The sequence below is a fragment of the Ursus americanus genome, chromosome 8 (genome assembly GCF_024610735.1).
Source record: "Ursus americanus isolate L20-20 chromosome 8, mUrsAme1.1.p, whole genome shotgun sequence".
Lineage (NCBI taxonomy): Eukaryota > Metazoa > Chordata > Mammalia > Carnivora > Ursidae > Ursus > Ursus americanus.
The window spans coordinates 58,700,165-58,723,438 of NC_142134.1; the positions used below are offsets into that span (position 1 = coordinate 58,700,165).

Sequence of the window (23,274 nt, forward strand, 5' to 3'; positions counted from 1 at the left end):
TTGGTATACATGAAAATGTTATGAATAGCAATAAATATCAAACTAGAAAGATGAAGAATAACTGTAGCTTTTGATATAGCATTTGGAGGTTATCTATGGAAAGGGAAAACACTTTTTTGAAATGTCAAAATAGGCGCGGAACATCTGAGTTGATATGTTCTGCTGACAATGAAATAAACTTACATTCTCTTTAACTATTCAGCGGGAGAGGTAACTAATCCTTCATTCAGTAGCTCATTATGCATTGTCATGAAACAGATAATACAATTTCCACAAACCTCTTTTGATTTCATGTCAAATTCTCTCAAAGCCATTTTATAAACAAACAGACAGAAAAAGCAAACCTGAAACCTCAATTTGTGTAATCGATTACTTTGAGCCATCTATTATTCTTCCTCAAAGCAGATGTATATTTGTATCCAATTGAAGAAAGTTCCCTAATTGAGGTTTAGATAAATTGCATATTAGGAAAGAAGTTAAGACAGCAGACTTCTTTGGTATTTAAAATAAAAATTAAGAATATATTAAATTATTCCTCATATTGAGAATCAAAAATAATTAAATTAAATTAGGTTAAATTAATTAAAACTTGGTAATTTCTTGCAAAGACATTGACTGTCTAGGTCACTATATAAATATAGTTTTTTTTTTCCAAAATGTTTTCTAATAATGCATTCTCTACTTCAGTCATATAAGGTCCTTATCAGTCCTCAATTTTACTTTATAATATTTGTTACTCTACCTGCCTGCAATGTCCTTTCATATGCAGCCAATATCTAGATGGCAAATTCTGACTATTCCTCAAGGTTGAGCTCAAGACTGTCTCTTCTGTGAAGAGCTTTTGAACCCTCTAACCCTTCATGCTTTGGCACTGCCACTTCTCTTAAGAAATTAAGGCATTCCTTTACTTCTCTATCAATTGTACCATCCTACAGTTAAGACTCATCAAATTCATCTTTATTTCTCTCCTGCCTAGAATAGGTACTAGTCCAAAGTAACAATTTAATATGTGTTTCTGAAAGCACAACTCACCAAACAAGAGTACAGGCTTTTTATCAGAGGGAAATTGCATTTGAATCAGTCTATGCCAGTTTCTGAATTTGTTGTCCTGTGCAAGTTACTTGATGTCTCCAAGTTTTAGTATGACTGTTTGGACAATGGGGGAAATTATAATACTTATATATTGTGTTATTGTGAGGTTATGAATAGATAAATAGAGAAAAAGAGGGATGGAGAGAAAGAGAAAGAAAGAGAATAAGGACAAATATAGCATGACTGGCCAACATGTTCATTGTACTTCTATTGCTGTTATTATTTCTCTAAAAAGAAAACTTCTATCGCTTACTATCCCTTTACTACTCATTACTTCAGTAAAAAATGGAAACTTTAATGGATATATTAATTGTGGCTACATAGTTAAGTCTGTCTCTCATTATGTTTGCTTGCATTTATGTTCTTATGGACCTTATGTTTCAGAAAAGCAAATGATAGGGGCGTCTGGGTGGCCAGTTGTTAGGTGTCTGCCTTTGGCTCAGGGATCGAGCCCTGCATCAGGCTCTTCCACTGGGAGCCTGCTTCTTCCTCTCCCACTCCCCCTGCTTGTGTTCCCTCTCTCGCTGGCTGTCTCTCTCTCTGTCAAATAAATAAATAAAATCTTTAAGAAAAAAAAAAAAGTAAAGCAAATGATAAAATGAAATACAGCTATGCTTTTCATTAATTTCACTTAATGCAATTGAATACCAAATTCTTTTCTCTGACGACTTTTGCAAATAAATTAATTTGTATAAGTTGTGAAGCTTTCCAAAGATTTTACAAACATGTATGTGACTTATATTCTCATGTGTGACCTTCAGACTGGAACAGATCTCCCTCTACCATACGTATTTATTACCACAATTGTAATTAATCAATTACAAATTCCCTCTAATCCTATATTCAGCTAAAGGATTTACTACTGTAAGGAACAAAGTTTCAATCTCCATGATAGTAAGAAGAGTGAAAGGAAATGATTTTTAAATTTTGATAAAGGATAAGGTAAAGAACCAACTGATCAGCCAAATACTTTTATCAGAGGGAACTGCACTTGAATCAGTCTACCAAAATAGATTACCAACTGATCAGCCAAAAGTCAGTCTTACCTAGTGTAAGAGTGGAATTAGAGATGATAGAAACAGTGGAATGATGAGTTAATTAGAAGAGGCAATGATCTAAGTGCATCTACACCTATCACCATGATGGCTAGACATTTTGTAAGAGATTGTATGATGAATAGTAACTCTAGTAACAACAACAAAAAATTATTCCAATTGACATTTTTTAAAAGATTTTATTTATTTATTTGTCAGAGAGAGAGAGAGAGCACAAGCAGGGGGAGCAGCAGGCAGAGGGAGAAGCAGGCTCCTACTGAGCAGGGAGCCCAATGTGGGACTTGATCCCAGGACCCTGGGATCATGACCTGAGCTGAAGGCAGATGCTTAACCGACTGAACCACCCAGGTGTCCCTCCAATTAACTTGCAACAGATTTATTCAAAGATGAAATGAGCTTTCTTATAATCAAGGTGTTCATCTAGGTTGTCCAAAAAACTTTTCTGGAGAGCTCAGGCATCGGTTTCCTTTTAGTCAGAAACTTTTTAATAAAAAGTCTTCTTTTCATTCATGAGAGAGCATAAATATTTCTCAGAAAACTTCTAAACATATAGTAGTGCAATGAAATAAATCTCAATAGCTCTGACTATTCATTTGTGTTAATTAAAGATAATAGGAGTAGCAGCAGATTTTAGAGGCTGGAAAAGCAGAGATTTTAATGCATGTCCTAATAGTGTGCCACTCAGTGAAAAGTTATCAGAATAATGTAAACCCCTCATTAATTTATTAGTGATTAATTGTCTAGAAAACACTGCATTTTGGTATTTTTTATTCGGTTGTTAATTTTAGTATATAAGTTCTGATTATTGTTTTTAAGAAGTCTTATTACACTTATGATTTCATGCAAAGATGATATGCAAAATTCCGTTACTGACGTGTTACCTCAAACATTACCAGAAATGGAGTCAACTACAAAACTTTCAGTCACAAGAAACTTAGAAAAAATAAATATCTCCTAAAATTTTAAAGTCTAGTAGATTTACCTTACTATGAAAAGTCTCTAAATAATTGTAAATTATCTGATAATGAGATTTAGCAAAACAAAATTTTATTAGCATGCTACCCCAAATCCAGCATAATATTAATCTGTAGTAGATGAAATTGAATATCATTGAAATAGAAACAGACATTTTGGAAGGTTTGGTTTTCTGTTTATTTTTTATTCTGTCCAGATTTATATAACTTTTAAATTGTTTTTATTATTTTAGTAGTGGCTAATCCATTTTAGGGGCTTTGTTCCTCTTCTTTTCCTCAAAAGAGCATTGAAGTTTGTTTCAGGAGGCAGTTTAATTACTGGCTAGTCATCTTGAACTTATTTAGGCTTCCTTTATCTTTTGTTAAGGCAGATTTGTGGAAAGACCAAGGTATTTGACATCCTATAATTTGGCAGGACTCAGAATGCAAACTATTTTCCCTATGAATCTGTTCAGTTTTTCTTTTAGACGTCCTTAGAGTGGGTCTTGAGCAAGACTTATTCTAGAGCATAGACATTCCTCCAAAGATTTGGTCTTTCTGGTGTGCCAGCTGGAATTCTTGGTATTAATGAGGTCCCCCAATTCTGACCAGGCCAGAATTCCAACATTTCCAGGAACTTCCTGATCTTTAATACATCTGTCTTATTCTTGACTCTATAGAGACTGCATCCTGGTAAACCTCCTATTGTCTTACCGCGAATCCATGTGTCCCAGTTCATATCCACGTTCTTGCAGAAAACCTCCAATCAGAATCCAACATTGACCTGCTTTCTCTTCTTTAGGACCATGCTCCAAGGAGTCCATCACCAACGCAATCTCTTGGGGCTCTGTCTCTTCTGCATAGCAGGACCTCTGTGGGATACTTCCCTGTGTCACAGCCAGGAAATTAGCCACAGATAGAGATATGGGGCAAATACAGAGCTCCTAATGTAAATTTCCCCTTTCTTCAATGCCCCCAAACAGTTGTCTCATACATTTTGTTCAATGTAACAATTTTTAATGGCAGGGTACTTATCAGTAGAGAACCCATCACACTTGACTGCTAGTAATTTTTAATATTGTTTTTTAGGACCATTTTCTGGACTGAGTGAACTTATGAAGCCAAAGTGTGTACAACACAGCCTCATCTTAACATATGTAGATAAATTAGCATAACTCACAATTGAAGTCAGTCCCTTTCCTCAAGGTCAATTCCCATGACTCATCAAATTTTCTGAAATCCAAATATACCAAATTAGTAACTCTCAGAAGGCTAAAGCATACTGTAATCCTCATATCTTTTAGTCACATTTGATTTCTAAAAAGTGCCACCTAATCTATTTTCTTCTATATAAAATAATCACACATTTACATTTCAATTGGTATTTGTTGGTATTAAAATAATTAAATGATAATTCAATTTAAGCATTAAATTTAATTGAACTGTAATTAGTTCTGTTTAGTATAACCATGCAATTCAACATAATTATTTTGCCCTGAGAATTTTCCTCCCTTCACTCAAACTACTTAAATATAATAAAAAGAAGGATATGACTCACATCTGCCATAATATGGAAGAATTAGCCAAGTGGCAAGTTTCAAAAAGGGGTTGGAATAGGGTAGTGATAGTTACTTCCTAATGACACATGTGGGCAGCTGAATTCCTGGATAACTTTCTACCAAGTATACCAACTAGCCAATTTATTATGTCCATAATAAATATGGACATATTTAATTTAATTTAAATACAAGCATGAGTCATATTGGGTCAGGACAGGAAACTCCAAGGAGCAGCTGATTACAAAGGGTTGGAACCATGAAGGATATATCAGATAATTATAGCCATCATATCACACAAATAAAAATAAAATGATCTATTGTGCAAAATCATGCTTATCCCATAGCTCCTTCTGGTCATCAAGGGGAACATTCCCTTAATATGGAAGGGCTGGTATTTGAGCCATAATATGGATCAGTTCATGTTGTCTATTCATATATCTATTCAGAAAATATTTTGGATAACCCACAGTTTTAGACAGAGCATTTCCTGGGGAAGCTAGCTTAATGAGACATAATTCCTGTCTCTGCTGGCAGGAAGTATAGCCTGGATAAGAGCATAGGCAGTGAAGCCAAAATCCTGTGGAGTTGGGAAAGTTAGAGAGTAGATCTCAGAGAAAGTAGCACTGTAGCCATGGATGAAATATTTTAGAAACACATTAGGAAACCACAATTCCTTCAATACTTCATGTGTTGAGGTTGTGAAGATCAGAAGTAAATTGATTATGTGTTTTCCTACCAGACGGTTTGTAAAAAGAAAAGAGATTTATGAAAGAAAATATTATAGTTTTTGGCTAGTGTTGGAGAGGAAGTTTCTTTTTTTTTTTTTTTTTCTCTACCCTTCTTGGTTCTTTGGCCTAATAATCAAATTAACATAAAAAAGATTAACACAAGAAAAACAAATATAATTACATATATGAACCTCAAATACATGAAAGGTTCAAAGAAAGAAAGGTAAAATGAGGTAGATATGCCATCCTAAACTAAGAAATGGGTAACAGACCTGGGTTTTCAAAGGGGATGGTTTGAATTCACATGACAATAAGAAGAAGAGCAGATGTTTTGTAATTAGATGTTTGCCCTGCCATACAAATGGGTCACTCAGATAAATTTTATCTCTGGTAATAACACATATTGGGGGGGATTAGAATTTCTTTTTTTAAGTAGTTAAGGGAGGGGCAAAAATCTCTCTTGCGCCCACAGGGTCTCAATTGCCTTTAGCTCAAATAGTTCACATGCCAAAATGGCACATTTTGGGGAGACTTGCTCTGATTTCCTTTACTAAATTGTGTTTATTTTGGAATTATAAAATATATTATACTGTAACAGAATCCAGTTTTCAGAACAACTGGTTGCTTGGGGCTGGGCTGGGAAACAGGGAGAGGTAAAAGGGCAAGGACAGAGTAACTTACATAAAGATAACATAATATATATACTTTTAACCTTTAACTTTATGGAGTAAATTGTGTACCATTCCCTAAAGTTCAAAACAATCATTTAAAAAAAAGATACATGCTATAATAATTCAATTTAGATAAACACATATTTATATTCTCATAACTGCAGTTTCTAGAAATAATGAAAATCTGATTAATTAAATGGCAAGCTAATTAATTTAGTAGATAACAAGGTAATAAGATTTTTCAGAGAAGAACTTTGATGCACAATGTGAAACTTCATATTTCTAAAATTTATCAAATTAGATACTCATGAAGTTTACTTCTTGGGCAACCAAGTTCACGTCTTATCAGTAAACATCCTGATGGGATCTTCAGCAAACTAAGAAAAACTCACAGGCAATTTCTTATTACTAAAGGATGTTTTACTTGGAATAATAAGACAGTGTAAAGAAATCCTGCTTTAAAAAACAATGAACTCCCAAAGTAATAAGGAATGTGTGAATATGTACTATGGATTATTATATATGAGTCAAAATTCTTACTGGATAACTTTGGGGTCAGTTTTGTAAAAAATAATAATAATAATAAATTCAGTCTTTGATATCTGGGAAGATGAAGAAAGAGAGGGAGAGAGAAAGGAAGGTAGGAGACAAAGGAGGGAAGGAAGGGAGCAGGGGAGGGGAAAAGAGAGCCAAATATAACAACAGAACAAAAATAAAAAGAAACAGCAGTGTAGCTTATTTCAGGATTTAAAACCATCTTAAATGCCCTTTTATCCTTTAGAATACAAGGCATTTAGAAATGTAGATGGTCTATGATCAATGGAACTTGATATATTCTGGGTCTCATAGGGCTAAGTCTAATCCAAGGGAATATATAACACAATTTCACTGTTTCAGTTTTAACTTGAGAATTAGTTTTTCTACTCAAAGAAAGTTATATGTAATCGCAGAGACATGAAATGTCCAGTGTAAGCAATAAAGACTCCTTCCTTCCTTCCTTCCTTCCCTTTCTTTCTTCTTTCTTTCTTTCTTTCTTTCTTTCTTTCTTTCTTTCTTTCTTTCTTTCTTTCTTTCTTTCTTTCTTCCTTTCTCTTTCCTTTTTCTTTTTTCTTTTCTTTTCTTTCTTTTTTTAAGATTTTACTTATTTATTTGTCTGAGTGAGAGAGCACACAAGTGGGGGAGGCGGGAGGGCAGGCAGTGTCTGGAGAAGCAGGCTCCCTGCTGAGCAAGGAGCCTCATGGCCTGATGCTGGACTCGAGCCTAGGACCCTGAGATCACGACCTGAGCTGAAGGCAGATGCTTAACTGACTGAGCCACCCAGGAATCCCTGTTTCTTTCTTTAAATTTAGAATGACAGTGTTAGAAATAATATCCATACCAGTTGAAAAGAGTAAAAGAAAGACACTTTTGTGTTTATATTTACTAAACTTGTTCTTTTTTTTTTTTTAAATAAAGACTTATTTATTTTGAGAGAGAGACAGAGAGCATAAGAAGTGGGAAGGAGCAGGGAGAGGGAGAGAGAATCTCAAGCCGACTCCACGCTGAGCACAGAGCCTGACTCAAGAGCTCCATTTCATAACCCCAGGATCACAATCTGAGCTGAAATCAAGAGTCAGAGGCTTAACTGACTGAGCCACCCAGACGTCCCTAAACTTTGTTCTTAATTATATATCATTTGTTAATAAGTAATATTGTTAAAAATTAAGCTTCCTTGTTGTATGTCAGAACTTTATCAAATTCCATGTATAAAATTTGCACAGTTTTTAATATATTAATTATACCTCAATAAGGCAGTAAAAACATAGTAATTTAAACTTAGCTGTTTCAATAAAAACACTACACTATTGCAAAGAAATCACTGATTGGGAAAGCATGCAAATCTGCTTCTCAGTTTAACATGGCTCAAAGGGGAAGAAAGTAGTTTGGACCATGAGGCCATCACCAAACCTTGTTCTTGGTCCTGTCAATGAAGGCAAAGTCTTCAAAAGAAATAAACGCCTCCCTCAGTGCAGATGTTAAAAACTCTGCAAAAATAAGTGATGTCAGTCATCAAACAGGCAGGACAATGAAAGTCAAATCTGGTTTGTGAGTTTGTCCACTTAATGCTCTTGCGAAATTAAAGGACTTACATCTCATATAAAGTCCAATAACATTTTAGAAGCATTTTTGTAACTTTCCAGGTGAGAAAAAATATTTTAAATACTCAAGGACAAGTAGCTATGATCATCTTTTAGGATCATTAACTTTTTCTTCCTATAGAGTTAAATGTACTTTATCCTTTCTCAATGCATCCTTAATGCTACTACCAAAGAAAGAAATTTGATGATAAATAAGCTCCAGGCTAAGAATTTGACACTATCATTTAATGTTTTGCTTGAATTGAAGCACTCCTAACTATTCACATAGTAAATCTTTATCCTTTACAGAACAGTTCAAGTTTAATCCTTATTCCGTTTTTGGTGGATTTTAAAGCATTCCATGAATGCTTTGGGAGATTTTGCATATTTATTATGGTGTTTTAATAATTTGAAACAAATCATTTATTTTCTATTTCAGTTCACATATTTTGAATATTTTCCAGTATTAATAATCACACACAAATACACATAAGCAGAAAAAGATTCATTGGAAAGAGTATTGAATAGACATATAGTATATTACAATTATGCACTGCATATATCAAACCTACACGTATATGAACATACACAAGCAGAAAAAGATAAACTGAAAAGAGTAAAATATATAATATTATATATATATGGCCATATATATGTGTGGCTCATACATATATAAACATACCTATATATTACTTCAAATATAATATATATTATACATATGCTGTGTATTTACATGTTATTATATTATAAATATATATTAAATGTTTTGGATGTTCAGCTCTGCTTCAAGTAACATCTTCTGCTAATTTTCCATCAAAGTGGAAATGAAATAAATCATAGATTTTATATTTTTTTAATTTTATTTATTTATTCGACAGAGACAGAGACAGCCAGCGAGAGAGGGAACATAAGCGGGGGGAGTGGGAGAGGAAGAAGCAGGCTCATAGCGGAGGAGCCTGATGTGGGGCTCGATCCCATAACGCTGGGATCACGCCCTGAGCTGAAGGTAGACGTGTGCCACCCAGGCGTCCCTAGATTTTATATTTTTATATTAGGATATCATTTTCATATATTCATTCAATCTGAAATTTGAAATATTCCATTTAGAAAAGAATATGTGCTAGAATGTGTATTTTCCCCATCTACAGTAGAGACAGGTATAATAAAAATAAGAATAAATGGCCTGAATGATCACAATACATGTATGTGAATCATATTTTTTTCATTTCTTTTAAAATTTCATCTTGTCTTCAGTTTTATTTTTCCTTAAGATGTGCCAACTTTCTACTTCTTCCTTCACTGTCTTGCAATATACTATATAGGAAATAGAGCATCACAAATATTGAATCATTAGTTGTATACCTGAAACCAGTATGTTATAGGTCAATTATATCTCAATTAAAAAGAAATAAAACACCAATATTTTTTCAAATGACCATGGCTATTCTCATGATAATGCCTGAATACACACAGCACTGGCATATACTGTTTTTGTGTATTTTCCCTAGTATCAACACAGGCACATAATAACAGATGAAGCATCATTAATGGAATTGTATTGGCAAATATGGTAGCTAGGAATAATAACAGCTTGACATAAATGCTTGCACCTAATTCCTAAAATGTGTGAATACATTTTGTTACATGGCAAGTAATTGAGGTAGTGGATGGAATTAAGTTGGCTCATTAGCTAACTTTGAGATGGGAAGGGCTTCCTGGATTATCCAAGTGGGCTCAGTGTAATCACAAATGGCCTTATAAGTAAATGGGGGTGCAGGGAGTCAATGAGGCCTCCGTCTGGAAGCTAAAAAGCCAAGACAGACTTTCCCCTAGAGTTTCCAGAAAAGAATGTAGCCCTGTTGAAATCTGTCAGCCCAGTGATGCTCATTTTGGACTTGTGACTTCCAGAACCGTAAGATAATAAATGTCTATTGTTTTATCTCACTAAGTTTGCGGTAATTTGGTACAACAGAAATACACAACTAATATAATAGGTATTACTCTATCGTGTAGCCTCAAAATTTTCTCCTGCTTGGGAGTAAAACTGGAAAATCATAAGCCTTATGAAAGAGTGGGAGTTTTCATCACATATTTATGTGAACAATGCCTAGCAAGACATTAGATGATGAAAAATGGTGAATTCATTAAGATTTTACTTTATCAGAAGTTTGCCCCAGACTTTGTTTGGAAAAATGATGATTTAACAGTAGTTTCTTTTAAGATGTAATTAATTAACAGTAAAGTAAATGATAAACTTGCCATAAGGAGCCGAATTTGGGGCAGAGTCATCCAAAGGAATAATTGTGTTATTTCCAGAACAGATAACATGCCTACATTTTGTTTTAAATATATCACAAAGGGAACCATGTTCCATGTCCTTGTTTTTTACTCCAGCTCTTTAAGTTAACAGCACAATGTGCACAAATTTATATTTCTCTGTTTGCGGGTGTTTGTTCTTAAGTTGTAGAAAATATTTCCACAGATTTCTTTTCTTAGCTTCCAGGTGTGATTTCCTTGCCCATCATCTAATGAGGGATTAGATGGCAAGAGAGGAGGGGTGAATACATAAATTCTTCTTAGCATTCACTGTCACAGTACACTGTAGTGCAAATAGCAAAGTGCTTAATAAACACTTGATTGTAAGATTTAAATTTGTTTAATTTTCTTGGGAGTAAATGCGGTAGAGTTTTTTATATTTTATTTTTCAATGTCCTTAATTGTTTGGTATAACTTCCTAATAAACTGGTAGGCTAGTAAATCTGGCAGGTGTTGAGGGGAGCTTATTTATTTATTTATAAAATTTTTGGGGGGGAGCTTTATTTTAACAGAAAATTTTTAATGTAGTATGAATACAGCTAAATGCGTAACTCTTAAAAGTGTAAACTAATTGTTAGAAACTGAAACACATGTGTAACCACAACACAGCTTAAGATACAGAACCTGGGTGCCTGGGTGGCATTGAAGGTGTTATCACTAGAACTTGCTCAATGGTGATATCAATAGAGATGTTAAAAGCATTTAAGTGCCCTGGTTATCTCTCTATAAAAGGCCAACCCTAAAGGCCCTCAGTGGCAACCCTGTCAGGATCCTTCTCACTCCTGAGAGATTTTTCTGTATCCTGCTTAATAAGCCTCTATTGCTTTACTCACTCTCCTTTGTCCATAAGATTCGTTCCTTGTTTGACTCAGTGAGACAAGAACCTAACTCTCCCGCTTTACTACCAACTGAGCCAGCCAGGCAACCCTAAACTCCAGTATATCTTAAACATAGAAAATTATAAAATAGTACTGGTAACTTCAATTAAGCATGATGGATTACAACTAATTTTATCTATATTCCCTCCAAAAAACAAAAGGAGAATTTAACAAAAATTTAAAATTATAGGGAATAACAAAAATAGAAAAGGCCAATCAAGCAATCAGATGTTTACACATTCTTGAGATAACAAAGGTAAAGAACATTGAGGGTCTTATCGATAGGAAAATAAAAGCTACCAAAGGGCCTTATATTAATGACATTAAAAAAGTAAGAGCCGTTGTGCCCCTTTATACTGAAAAGTTGTAGGGAGGGGTCAATCAGTTGCCTGAAAAGGCAAAGATGAGGAGTGAGGCCAAAAGCAAGATTATTTTGATCTGATAAGCTCACAAATCCTCTTTCATGCAGTAGAGACAATATCTACTTCCCACATGCCCATCAGGAGAAGGTATGTTTCCTCTATGAAATTAAACTGAGTTTACTATATACCAAGATACAAGGCAACAGGGAGAATGGCTAAGAGGAACCATACCAGAGACAGAGACAAAGGATGGACATATATTTTCTGTAAAGGACCAGTTCAAGTGATTTATGTTGCAACCAGTTGCCTGTGCAATTGTAGCATGAAGGAAGTCATAGGCAAAATGTAAACTGAGTAAGGGACAGGTGGGGCTAGGTATGGAGAGATAGATAGGGGGCTATGTGATCAGGCTCACAGAAATCCTAAAAATGTGGATATGGGAAACCAGAGATAAGGGGACAAATCAGACCACCCTACCCTAGGGTATGGGGTAGAGGACCACCACCCTGCCCTAGGCATGTGGGGTGAAGGACAAGAACCTAGCTCTCCTGCTTCAAAATGAATGAACATTGCTGTGTTAATAAAATTTTATTTATAATAACAGTCTAGATTAGGCCCTTAGGCAATAGTTTGCTGACATCTGAGTGAAGAATATATACTTAAGAATAAGATCATTAGTAATCCTTCTCAATTTGGCAACAAAGTACATATTAATCAAGCATTAATATATATTATTCAAGATAAGACTCAAAAATTTCTCTCTGAAGATGATGAAGGATAGTTGAAAGACAGCAGGCAGGGACAAGGGGCCCCTACCTTAAGAGGAAATCAGCCTTTAAAGCATTTTACACCACCCTGGAAAGAGGCCTCCACTATTTCCCATGTGATAGGTAGGTGACAAAAACCCAATTGGGTGACAGGTGCAGAAAGGGCTAATCAAATTAAAACAGCCTGCCAAAAAGCCGATAAAAACACCTAGACTTCACAAACTCCAACGACAACCATCTCAGGTCCCCTCCTTCAGGGGAGCTTTGTACTACAAGCTTCACAATCACTCAGTAAACCTCACTTTGCTGCCCACTATTCTTTCTCAGGTCTACCTCTTCATTCTTCGAAGAGACGTGATCAAGAACCAAGGGGACTAAAGAAGAAATCCTGTAACAAAGATACTGATTATCCAAGGGAGAACTACTTATAACTGCTGCTTAGGAGACATCAGACAAACCTTTCTATCCCCACCTGATCAATCTAAAGTGAAGTTTACCATGAAAATGTGCGTGTAGAGCCTCTGGTAAGCTTTTTGGTACATCATTTTAAAGTATTAATGGAAAAAAAAACTAATCAGATATTTGAGAAATGTCTAACATGAAAACAAGAATATGGAATTTAGAGGTAAAAAAGATACAGTAAGCAGAAATTTGAAACTGTATTAGATATTAATATTTATTATTAATGTCCTCTGAAATAGAAGTGAAGAATTACATTCATGAAACAGGATGATACACAATTGAAATCATTCATCCTTTTATTCAGCAAATGTTTGATATCTACCACATACAAGACTCACTTTAGGTATTTGATACATAGCCATAAAATGTAAAAATCCCTGCCTTCATAAAGCTGCCAATTTAATAAAGGGGGAGAAAAACTTATGAATACCATAGCAAATGTAACAAAAGAATATAACAAATGCTATGAAGAAAATAGGCCATATGTAAGTCAAATCAGGAGTTCTTAGAATTGCAGTCTTCAACAGCATGGTCAGGTAAGGTCATTGGTAAGGTAATGTTTGAGCAGCGGCTGAGTTAGCTGTTAGCCAGCTGTTAAGTCAGCTGTTAGCTGACAAGCCTTTTGTGTATCTTGAAAGACCAATCTTGGCAAAGGAAGCAGCCGATACCACTGAACAAAAATCAGGTCAATGTGGCTGAAGGGGAGTGGGTGAAGACAGGATAGGAGATGATGATGTAGAGGAGGCAGTGGGCCAAATAAAAGAATTTTCTAGATCAGAGATTCTCGCAGCATGAGCCACAGACCCTTGAAGTTTTCCGAGACCATGTATGGAGGTCTGTGAGATCAAAAATATTCTCACAATCGTAAGATATTTTTGCCATTTTTAGTTTTGATGCTTACACTGATGGTGCAATGTGCTGGGGGGTCACACAGCTGGTGTTTAGTACTATGGAGGAAGTGCACAGAACTGCATTAGTGGTTATCGTACGCTTGGCCACCTTGCACTCACATTCCGGGAAATAAACGGCCATTTTACCTAAGGCTGTTCTTGATGAAGCAGTAAAAATTATTAATTTGATTAAATCTCAACCCTTTTCATATCATCTTTTCAAACGCCTTTTTCATATTTGTGTGTGACAAAATAAAAAGTAGACATAAAGCAATTCCGTTGTAATGAAAGCCACAAGATTTGCCTTCTGAGTTGAGCTAGCTGCTTTTATTATCAAACACCATTCATTTTATGTAAAAGAGCAACAACCAAAGTATGTGTTTTCAGACTTAAGGAAGATAATTTCTCAAAAATAAGCCAGTAACTTAAATGACAACAATTACAGTATTTGTCACTAATGGCAAAATTTGGATTTTCAAAAAAAATGCATTTTGAAAAGCTTGTATCACCTACCACAGCCATGACTGCTTCCTAATACTTAAAGGCTTTTTGATACAAGTAGTAATATTAATGAATTTGATATTTTGATAATGTATAATGTAATGTGTCAATATTCTAGGAGCTATGCATAAATAAGAACTAATGTTGAACATTGCATATTAGAAAACCTATATTCAAAACGAAAGAAAAATCAATTAATTTTAATGTAACTAAGCACAAGTTTTCATTGACGTGGTTCCAGATTCTATACCGTAACTCACCTTTACCGAGTGTCACTTGACAGGATTTAGTGTGGTATTAGAGAAAATTATTCACAAACATTAAAATACTCTCTCCTTTTCCAAGGAAGGATGTCTGTATGAAACCGGATTTTCTTCATATACTTCAACCAAACAAAATGTCACAGCAAAGTGAATACAAAAGCAGATATGTGAATCTTGCTGTCATTTATTAAATCAGACACTTAAGAGATTTGCAAAACTATAAAACGATGCTTCTCTTAATATTTCGATATTTGGGAAAATGGTTATTCATCATAATATGTTATTTGTTTCATTTAAGAGGTTTATCATTGCTATTTTAAGTGCCTATTTTAAAAATTTCATCAGTTTTTATCTAATACAGTGATATTGAGAGATAGAACCCAAAAGTTCATTGGGGTTCTCCAGAGTTATTAATAAGGGTGTCTTGAGGCTAAATATCTTCCTCTATCATTTTACAACATGTGAGATCTTTGTTTTTTTACTCCTTTTCTTCATTCAGCAGGAGTCCAGACTAAGCCCTATTTATTCAGTGCCAAGCAATACTTTCTTTTATGAAGGGATTTCTTTCCCATTGACCAGCTTAGAAATTGGCAACATCTACCCTAATGGTTAATGTAACCTTTGGCCAGATCCCAAAAGACAATGCTCATGGAGGAAATATCTTGAAAACCATTTTAAGGACAATATTTAAAATCCTGAAGCCAATTATAAGATTGAAACTTGTATTTACTGTTACTGCTTTGACTTTGAGCATCAATAGCAAGAGAGAGGGGAGCATTTCCTCTTGCCAATGGAAATCATTAATAGTTTTGGAAAGAATTTAGAAGACATCTGAGAATTGAACAATATCATAGATTTCATACTTTCAACATGTTTGGCAATAATTATAGCTTTTTTTTTTTAAATTTCATAACGATGGAGTTTCTGTTCCCCATCCCCATGTCTCTTTCACTTTTCTGCGCTAGCCAAGAGCTATCTTTACAATAGCAAACTCAATTGATCCTTCCTTTTGGTCAATATAACCATGTATAGTACTTGTTTCAGAAATTTGGATGAAATCTGATGTACACTAATCTGTATACTAACCTGAGACAGTTTATTAGAGTCCTTCATCAGTTTTCAATAGAATTGTTTGCTGACTACATAAACTTAGAGCAGGGTTGCTGCTTTATAACCTCACACAGTACTCAGCACTATTCTCTCTCAGCATTTAGCATGCTGTCCTTTTTTTAAAGAAACTGGTCCATATTCCAATTTGACTAACTTCTATACAAGTGGAAGTCATGTCTAACCTTGTTCATCATTATATCCCCAGTACTTAACTAGCCTTGGGGACTCATTTTAGTATGATAGAGGGGATTTTAACCTGTGTTGTTTGTTTTAAAGTCCCACATTTCAATGGTATAGTGGTTTTCATTGCCTCGGAGGAAAAAATGTAAATAATAAAAAAAAAAGTCTCACTCAGCTCTGTTTTGTAAACGTATATATTTTAAATTATTGTGGAACAGTAATGTGCAATCCAATGTGCTTTTGATTCTCAAAAGCTAAGCAATGGAGAGAGAAGAACATTTTTTTTTTTTCTAAAATAGAATTCTAAATATCAGGATGTCCTTATCATGAGCTAAACTTGGGAAACTAAAGAGCTAGAGTTTATATCCATGAACTACTGGGTCACAAATAATGCAGCAGTTAAATTAGAGCTGTTGTCCTGAAAGCAGGGAAAAGATAAAACTCCTCTGGGATCGGAAGCTTGGAGAGGATTAGTAAAACAGAACATGGAGTTTAGATGCTAGAATAGGCTCTGCTCTCATATCCCCCAACCATGGTTAGGGCCAAAACCTAGGCATGGCAGTGGAGATGACCTCTCTTGAAGTCAACTGTTAGGTCTGGGATCTGAAAGAATAGGGGACTTTCGGGCCACCCATCCTCTGGAACTCTGGAAATGGATAAATAAATGCAGAATGCCCGTAGGCCAACATGGCTGCAGTAAAGTAGAAATGGTGAAGTGGCCTGTTTAGTCAATGACAGTCTGATACAGACTCCCAAATCTCCCTAAGCTTGTATGAGACTTGGATAATATCCAGAAATTTCTAGGATACAAGTCTCTGAGAGAAATACTAACCCAGCTGCCATGAAATTGTTGTGAGGATTATGGATTCCATGGCAGGAGCTGCAAAAGCCATAAGGAGCCGAATTTGGGGCAGAGTCATCCAAAGGAATAATTGTGTTATTTCCAGAACAGATAACATGCTTTGCCTGTTCCATAAGATTGGATAAAATACTAACCAGGACTGTTCATGAAGAAGACAAAAGCCAATTCTCAAAACAGGTAGAAAAAGCTAGCCCTTAGTAGAGGCCAGTGAGGACAAAAAAAAGCATTCTTCTCGATTCTGGGACTATGGAGAGTGGTATACTGGCACCTGCTCAAACCGGCTCATTTAGAGCTGACTGTGGGTTATTTTCTTCCAACTCCACATTCACTGATGTCAGGTTGGAAACTTGAAATTGGCCAACCATGACTGCACTTGTACCACGAGCTTGGAAACTTTACAAATGGGTGCCTTTCCCCCATCCCCCTCCAGAGCACATTGACCGGCACACCACAGAGGATATGTAAGCCTACTCTGTATTTAGATTACCCTGGGAAGAAAGAAAACAGTACAGTAAAAATCATCAGACATCACCTTGAATTGGCAAGAATCGATGTCCAGTTCTGCAAAAAATGACTCCTAAGAGCTAAATCAACTTCAGCTATACAGAAAAATAAAAACAATGCTTTATTTTTGTCAGTTTAGACTGTAAAATTGTGAAAACAATAAATCTGTTAGTTGAATGAATAAATAATCTGATGTTATCCTAAATATTAACCTATCAGAATTCAAGGCAAATATGATACCCTATTACTATTCAATTCACCCTTAACCATGTCTGTTTTCCCTACTGAGAAAGCTTTCTGCAGCAGAGATACTTTTATTTTAAACATGTTGAGTTAGCCATCCAGAGAGTGAAAGGCAGCCTTCCCGATGGTTTTGTTAATGCATGGCTTGTTGCCCGTTGTACTGAACTACTTACTGTGCTTCCAAAGATATCCATACTGTCAGTGCCATCCCAGGATTTTTTTTTAATTCAATTTATAAATTGGTGCCAAAGTAGCTTACACATTGGCATCAATTACTAGCTTCTTATAGTGGTTTTTAGGGGAAAACAACATCAAAGCCTTTGGTAAAGTCTGGAGTTTCGTAGATGTAATTTTGCCCTGGTATCTGCCGTGTGTATCTGTTTTCCCTGGACTGTCAGCAAGCAACTTGAGGTAGTCTCAGAAACCTACAGGGAGGGGACTTTCTTAGTTTGGGGTTGGCCAGTCCCCAAGAAATGCTCTCTGCTTACCAATCCACCTGTCAGCTTGTGCTAAGCATCATTTTTCTGAAAGGCCTTTTCTGGTTTACGCAGTCTAAGGAGTATATTTTTTAAAAAAACAGCAATATTTTCCATCAAAACATTTATAACTTTGCATTTATTTTGTGTGATTAATTAATAACCACAGACCATAGGATCAATGAGAGTCTGATCTTGTTAGCTTTTCCTAATTATTGTTATATCACTAGAACACTGCGTAGCTTGTAGTGAATACGAATATGCATTTGTGGCATAAATAAATGGTAATTAGAAAAAAATATTTGCAATGATTAATATTTTTATAAATTTCCAAAGAAATCTTACAAATAAAAGTCAAACAACTAGTAGGAAAATATAATTCAAACTGGTAAGAAAGAAATAGAAATGAGAAACAAAGAAACGTTGAGGATTACTATTACTCAACAAATCTGGAATTAAACCAGCATTTTAATAAGCAAAAATAAGTACTAAGTGGTAGTGAGGTTTTGATAAGCAGATACTCAAATTCCCAAATGGAAGGAATAGGACTTTCTGTACATATTCTGGTAGATAACTAACTGGTCAGCATCAATAAGAATGCATACTTTTCTCCAACAATTCCATTTTGTTCAATTGTCTTCAGGAAATATATACAAAGATGGACAAAACAAAATGTTCACTAAAACATTATAATGGAAATTAAACATTTAAAAACACAGGATTAGCATAATATTTTAGTTATGAAGAAAGTATTAGGTAACAAAAATGCAGTACGTATCAATTGATTGACTTAGCAATTTATTGACAATATATTTTAGTGAGATTCAGGGATGAGGAACTTTAAATGTTTTGTTATGTCACATCCCAGAAGGATATGCACAAAAAGGTTTGCAGTGCTTATCTTTGATATTATAAATCTTCAGGTATTTCAATTTTTTTTCTTTGTGGGTTTCTAAATTCCGAGTGTTTTCTACTTTGATATTGCATCACTTGAATAAATTATTAAGAGAGGATTAAAAGAAGTAGCGGTAAAGCATGAAATAGTTTCTGCAGCCCACTGAAATTGGCTTAAAGATAAATGTTTCAAAAGAGAAGAGTTGGGTTTGAATATTGAAGCAGGGATTTTAAACTTAGAAATTTATGGATAGGAGCTTAATACTTTCACATCAAAGCTGTTATTTTCAAATCTAACTTTCTGATGTATCAGAAATATTATCTTGGTGTATTCTTAAGAAAGAGACATCGTTAGATGGTCAAATGTTTAAGGCCTAAGTTTAAAGTGATCTACTTATGTTATTTTTTTAATTTCAGATAATATAAAGAACAGGTTGTGTTTCCCCCCCACCCCCCACCCTCAGGTGGTAAGTAGCAGCAAATGATTTTGGCTTTCTACAGGTCTGTCTTTTCCCCTTTTTTAACTGTCAGGGCAGAAATATGTTAAGTTCATATAAATGGGGAGCACCTGCTGTGGAAAATATCTCTTTTGACTTAAAAGGAGCATTAAAGCTTCTGTCACTTCACAGTGAAATGATGATCAAAAAAGTAAGTACTTAGATATCTAGGTTACAAAAGTTACAAGTAAGAAAAGTTTGTTTTGCTGTTGTTTTTTTTTTTGTGGGGTAGTGTTTACTTGTGACCAGTAAATCTGTTGTTATTATTCTTAAAATATGATGAAGCAGAAAAACATGGTGGTAATGAACACAGCCTTGGGGTAGGAAGACAGGTGTTTTGGCCCCAACTCCACAACCTGCCAGCTCAGTGACCTTGAACTAGTTGATTACATAATTGGTAAAATGGATAATAACAATACTTATTCACAGGGTCATTGTGGGAATTAAGTAATACATGTAATATTCAGAGTTAATTTTTCATGCATCCCAATGGAGTGACTCAGTAAAGCCTTAGTAATTCCCAATTGTACCTTCCATCTTAAAGGCACCAATACATTGACTATTCTTGTCAGGATAAAGTCAGTTCCTGGGCTTTGACTTATCCTGACTAGCCATCTGACAAAACATGTACATCAAAATTCTTCCTTAAGTCAGCTTCCAAGAAAGTTTCAGGAAATAATTACCCTTTGTTTCCTTAAGAGCACATTTCCAGGACTTCCCATCAGTACACTGTTAGAAAGAATTTGGCTACCTCTTTTCATTTTATTTTTTATTTATTTTATTTTTTTAATAAAGATTTTATTTATTTGACAGACAGCAAGCACAAGCAGGGGGAGCTGTAGAGGGACAGGGAGAAGCAGACCTCCTGCTGAGCTGATGGAGGGGGGACGGGAGGGGGGAGCCCGATGTAGGACTGGATCCCAGGACCCTCGGAGACACGTAACTGACTGAGTCACCAGGCCCCATGGCTACCTCTTTTTAACACACAATTTTGTTTTCAACATTTTAAGAAAATGCTTAGCCAAGGTTCTATCAATCTTTAATATTTTAAGTCATGATTGTCTGTTAATGATTGTTAAGTTGCAAAAAGTTTATCCTTCTCTTTAATTCACCGTGCACAGCAGTTAAACAGAACATAGCAATAAATTTAGGTTATAGGATTGGTTTTGATGATACAAATACATCTAGAGCGAGGCATCTCAACTTAGAACCCTCAACGTATTGGACTGCCAAATATTTTTGTTGTAAGAGGTTGCCGTGCACATTGTGGAGTGGTTTGCAGCACGCCTGGCTACGGCCGCAATGGACCCACTGGATTTTTTGTTATGGTTTACTAGATTACAGCAGCACCCACTTCCAACCTAAATGACAACCAAAAATGTCTCTAAACATTGTCCAGGGTCCCCTGAGGGGGAAAATAGCCCTTGGTTGTAAATGACTGATCTAGAAAAATTAAAAAGAATTGTATCACAGTAATTAGTATACTCTGCATTTTAAAAAATATTTTGTCACTCACAGTAAGTTTGTCATAATTAAGCAAATTGTCTTGAAGACAGCAGCTCATAAACAGGAATCGACCTATTAAATCTTTATGTAGATAATCAGTTATAAAACGTTGATTTTATAACTAAATACATGGTAAATGCAGAGGCCCCCTTTTAGACAATAGGCTTGAGCAGTGGAAACTTGATCAAGGCAGAAGGGCCCAAAGTGACCCCAACCCCCTGGCTGCATAGAGATGGGACCATCAAGCGACCCACCTCAAAATATCCATAGGCCCTAATTGACCAGTGGGCTACTTACGAGGAGGCACGGGTACCAAAAAAGGGAAAATCCCTTGCAGCAACATACCTCCTCGTCCTCCCCTTTAAAAACAGCCCCCACGCACCGCCTCATTGCAGACAGCCTCTCCTTTGCTGTCTTACCTGTAGTTCCCTTGCCGCGTCTTCAGTCACCTTCTAGCTCCCTGGTTCTGCCCCAGGTGAATTCACGCGCCAAGCTGCCACCTGATCGTCGCCCCATCTGATCGGGAGAGACACCATATTTAGACACCACAGTGAAGAGGGACAGAAAGAAATCTTGTAGTTGTGAGTTTTCAGCAAGACTTCCGTCATGAATCTTTTTTTTTTTTTTTTTTTTGGTCTTTACCTTGATATGTGGCTGTTACACAAAACCGTCACCAGCTAGACCTGACCTTTACTGCCCAATTCCTACTCAGGGACCTTTGTCCCCTGTTTATCCTTAAGAGATAATCTAAAAGTGAAACCGCCCCCGGAGGGATCTGACTGCCCAGACCAGACGTCCAGCCCTCCCAGACCAGTTGGAGCTTAACTCCGGACGTGGATCTGTACGGACTGACAAAGGAGTGACCTCCAGAATGACTGATGACCTTTACCTCATTATAATACTAAATTCTCCACCTAAGGCGGAGACTCAGCCTCATTTACATAACATACAGTGTAAGTGTGTAAGGCGTGTTTAGTTAAGGCGCATGTGCAACCTTGCCCCGCCTCTACGGGGCCGAACAAGGCTTCCCTCTCCAAATAGTCATCCTAACCCTAAATAGTAGGAACCCGTTCACCCTTGCATGGGGAGTCAGGGCTTTGCAAGTCGTTCCCTCTGACCTCCTTATGTGCTACAATTGTTTCTTTGCGTGCAGATCAACCCAGTGCAGTTGCTGACTTACCAAGCAGTGAACTCACATTGTTTCAGTTCCAGAACCAGCTAGAGGGGGCTCCTGGCTGGCTGAGTCACTAGAGCACTGGACTCTTAATCTTAGGGTGGTGAGTGTAAGCCCCATGTTGGGCATGGAGCCTACCAAACAAAACAAAACAAAAACAGCTGTCGGCATATGTCCCAGAAGAAAGGCTGCCCCAAGCGTGGGATTGAGCCAAACCAGAGGCCCTTATGTGCACTGTTTACCAAAGTGCGCTTTAGTTTGCCTTCGACATAAATGAAAAATCCCAATTTCACTTACCATATGAAAGAATGTTGCAGAATTCAGAATGGGAGGATTTAGCATGCCTCTAATAGTTGTTAAATGTTAGCAATTATGTTTGTGGTGATATATAAAGAATATGGATTTCTGAGTAAGGAATATTTAGGTTAAATCCTTTTGAACTCGTACTAGTTGTTAGTATCAGGTATCGGTTTGCAACCGCCTTGGGAGCTTCCCTGGTGAAATCTGAAACTGGCCTGAGGGCAGGGAGAGGCCAGAAGCCGCTTCGATTGGTAGGTGGCCGTGTTAATAAGCAAAGGAATTTACAAACAAGGCTCAGCCTCTGTGGCCACAAGACAGTAGATCTGTGTATCCGCCTGCCAGACCTTAGTTTATAAAGAAGACTTACCTTGGTTCAGTCGCAGAGATGATGCAGATAGTCTTAATACCGTGTGGGTATCTCAAGGTTATGTCCTTAGGGCAGCTTCTAACCAGAAAGGCTAATGGAGTGCACATTCCAAGGAGGGAGTGAGAAGCCTTCCCAGTGTTCCAGCTCACAGGTCAACTGGCAGTCACGTCCTCTTGATGACCTCCCGTAACATCAGGCAAGTCTTTAGTTTGTTTAGTTTTTCTGCTTCCAACTTTTTTTTTATCAGTAAAATGGCATAATAATCTACAGGATTATTAGAACTAAATTAAAAAATTCAAAATAGCATAATGAGCACATTATTTAATAAATATTTGTTAAGTGAGTAAATAGGTGATGAGAGTGACTCTCACAGGAACCTAGAAGTCTATAAACACAATATAGATTAGTTTTTCCCTAACCTTCTATCCTAAAAAAAAAAAAAAAAGTTTCAGAAAGGAAAACAGGGAGTTAAAGGAGAAGGGAACCTTTGCTTTAAGATGTAAGAACAGTATTTTAGTGCAGTCAGTATTTTATGTATCATGGAACT

The 23,274-nt window shown here is 36.1% G+C and overlaps 1 long non-coding RNA gene across 37 annotated transcripts in view; it reads right to left on the minus strand.

Annotated features, from left to right (window-relative positions):
• The window catches only part of LOC123793462 (uncharacterized), a 191,377-nt gene extending 168,523 nt beyond the window's left edge, over window positions 1–22,854 (minus strand). For 19 of the 37 annotated variants that reach the window (XR_015725537.1, XR_015725565.1, XR_015725563.1 and 16 more), the window contains exons 1-3: window positions 21,529–21,796; window positions 21,306–21,402; window positions 3,815–3,987 (exon numbers count right to left, since the gene is read on the minus strand). This is a non-coding gene — a long non-coding RNA (uncharacterized LOC123793462). Of the gene's footprint in view, window positions 1–3,814; window positions 3,988–4,280; window positions 4,334–8,005; window positions 8,083–21,305; window positions 21,403–21,528; window positions 21,799–22,066; window positions 22,195–22,727 lie in introns of those variants that run through there. The other 18 variants (XR_015725541.1, XR_015725543.1, XR_015725535.1 and 15 more) reach the window with 11 other exon arrangements.
• Window positions 22,855–23,274: the final 420 nt, after the last annotated feature.